At 37.2% G+C, this 2,599-nt stretch overlaps 1 non-coding gene across 1 annotated transcript; it reads left to right on the forward strand.

Moving 5' to 3' along the window:
- Positions 1-910: 910 nt before the first annotated feature.
- On the forward strand, positions 911-1,014 carry LOC111723697. Its single transcript, XR_002772191.1, has one exon. It is a non-coding gene; the product is annotated as a U6 spliceosomal RNA (small nuclear RNA).
- Positions 1,015-2,599: the final 1,585 nt, after the last annotated feature.

The raw sequence follows: 2,599 nt of genomic DNA on the forward strand, positions 1-2,599 counted from the left end.
CTGTGAGCTGTGACACCATAGCACTTTACCAAGAATGCCATAGTGAGACTCTGTCTCAAAAAAAAAAAGTTCTTAAGAAGGTATATATTTTTTAATTATCAGAATGAAATATTGATGAATATTTACATAATCTTGAGTATGGGGAAGATCACTCTAAGTGTGACTCCAAAGACTAAAAAACAAAATTTAATTGCTATGTTGAAACAATTAAATAAAATTATAAATATTTTTAAAATCATATTATTTTTACACACTACTATTAAATATTTAGGACACCAAAGTACTGTATTCCAAATAAGCAAACTTAGAGATAAACTCTAAACTAGAGAGAGGAGAGATATTTTCTAGACATATGACAGATAAAAGTGAATATACACAGGGTGCCAAAAATGTGTACTTAAAATGTGTACACATTTTAAGAAAGGAGAAAACTATATTAAGTTTGTAATACTCAAGTCACATGTGACTTCTGCAATTACAAGAGGTGCTCGCTGTGACTTCAATTCATCTTTTGTTTTTGGTATATATTGAGTAGTATAATTTTAATACTTTTTTTCCTTTCTTAAAATGTGTATACATATTTTGGTATCCTCTGTATTTACATGTATTAATAAATATCTCTTATAAATGTAAAATTCACTGCAAATGTAACAGTAACAGTTCACAAAAGGAAAATGATCCACATGTGTAAGACAAGAGGTCCAACCTCACCAAAGGCTCAAAGAAAGGCAAATTCATACAACATTGAGGTAGCATGTTTTGAATCAGATTGAGCAAAATTCAAAAGAATACTGTAACACCCAGTGCTGGTGATTCTCCAGGGAAAGAGGAGCTCCCTCTGCTGGCAGGAGAGTAAACTGGCGCAGCCCACCCAGAGGCACTGGACGTGAACAGCCTTTAACACAGCCTGGTGCTCGCTTGGGCAGCACATGTACTAAAATTGGAACAATATAGAGATTAGCAAGGCCCTTGCACAAGGATGACTTGCAAATTTGTGAAGTGTTCCATATTTTTTATACAACCTCTTTGGAAGGAAGTATGGAGAATCTTCAAAGAACTCACTTTAGACCTCCCATTTGATCCCTCAATTTCACTACCAGTCATCCACTCAGAAGAAAAAAAATCATTTTATCATAAAGACATTTGCACTAGATTCTTAATCGCAGCTCAATTTATAATTGTCAAAAGGGGAAACAACCTAAATGCCCACCAACTCTGGAATGGATTAATAAACTGGACATGGATACCATGGAATTCTATTCAGCCATTAAGAAAGATGGAGACTTTATAGCTTTTGTATTAACCTGGATAGAGTTGAAACACATTCTTCTTAGTAAAGTACCCCAAGAATGGAAAAGCAAGTATCACGTGTACTCAATTCTAACATGAAGCCAGTAGACGATCTAATACACACCCACATAAGAGAAAAACTCAAATCAATTCAAGGTGGGGGGCGGGGGAACAAGGGAGTGGGGAGAGGGGAGGAGGGAGAGGGACGGGTGTGCTCCCACTTAATGGGCAGGATGTTAGGGTGTACGGCACATCTCTTGGGGGCAGGACACAACTACAACAGGGACTCCACCTAACAAACGCAAGCATTGTAATATAATTCTTTGTACTCTCAAATTAACCTGAAACAATAATAAAAGTAAATAAAATATACTGACTGTCTGACCCAACATTTCCACTCCTAGGAATTTATCATGAAGAAGACGACATGCATGCACAAGAGCATTCACTAAAGCTCTTTACAAGGAAGTGAAGAACTGGACACAAGCTAAACATTTAAGAGAATGACTCAATTGCTACACATCCATCCTAAATAGAAGGACGGAGATCTGTGGGTGGTGGCAGGGAAGCGTGTGGGCTCCAGACTATAGTTGGGTAAGAAAAGCAAAAGCCAAGAAGTAGCTACAGTATACGCATAGTTGTGAAAAAAGAAACATATAAATGCTATTCATAAAAATTCCCAACAAGCCCAAAATGTTAACGGTAAATGGTGGAAGACTATATAGCTGTTTGTTCTTTTTAAATTTTTGTCTTCTGCTTGTATTTTTATTTAAAGATTTTAAAATAAAAATGTTAAGCTAAATATGTATGTATCTGTTACATCGGAGAGCTGCACTGTGGATAATGATTAGGTAACTAAATGGTGCAGATCATAGGATACCACTTTTGTGTGTGTGCGTGCATGTGTGTGTTTGCTCTCTGTAGCCGGCTTCTCCCTTGCTCCATCCCACTCCTGCAAACAAATTTGGGGCTTAATAAGGACTTGTTGAATACGTTAAAATGCATATTGCTGAATATGTACATTAATTTCGTAAATGGTGCTGGCCCCTAGGTGAGGGGATTATAGATGGTTTTGATTTTTTTCAATCTGTCATTTTTCCCCCTAAACGTTCTCTAATAAATAGGTATTGTGTGTATTACTTTCATAACTTTTTCAACAAAAAAAAAAGCACATTTCTCTAAAAAATGGATGACTAACAGACTGACCACTGGACCAAGTGGTTGAGGGTCTGCTGACACTGTGGAAGGCAGACTGGAGGGGCTGTAGGCTACTCAGACATGCCCCCACTGAAGACCCCCTCCCCTGGGT

Source organism: Otolemur garnettii, unplaced genomic scaffold (assembly GCF_000181295.1).
Source record: "Otolemur garnettii isolate 467f Iridium unplaced genomic scaffold, OtoGar3 scaffold00014, whole genome shotgun sequence".
Taxonomy (NCBI): Eukaryota; Metazoa; Chordata; class Mammalia; order Primates; family Galagidae; genus Otolemur; species Otolemur garnettii.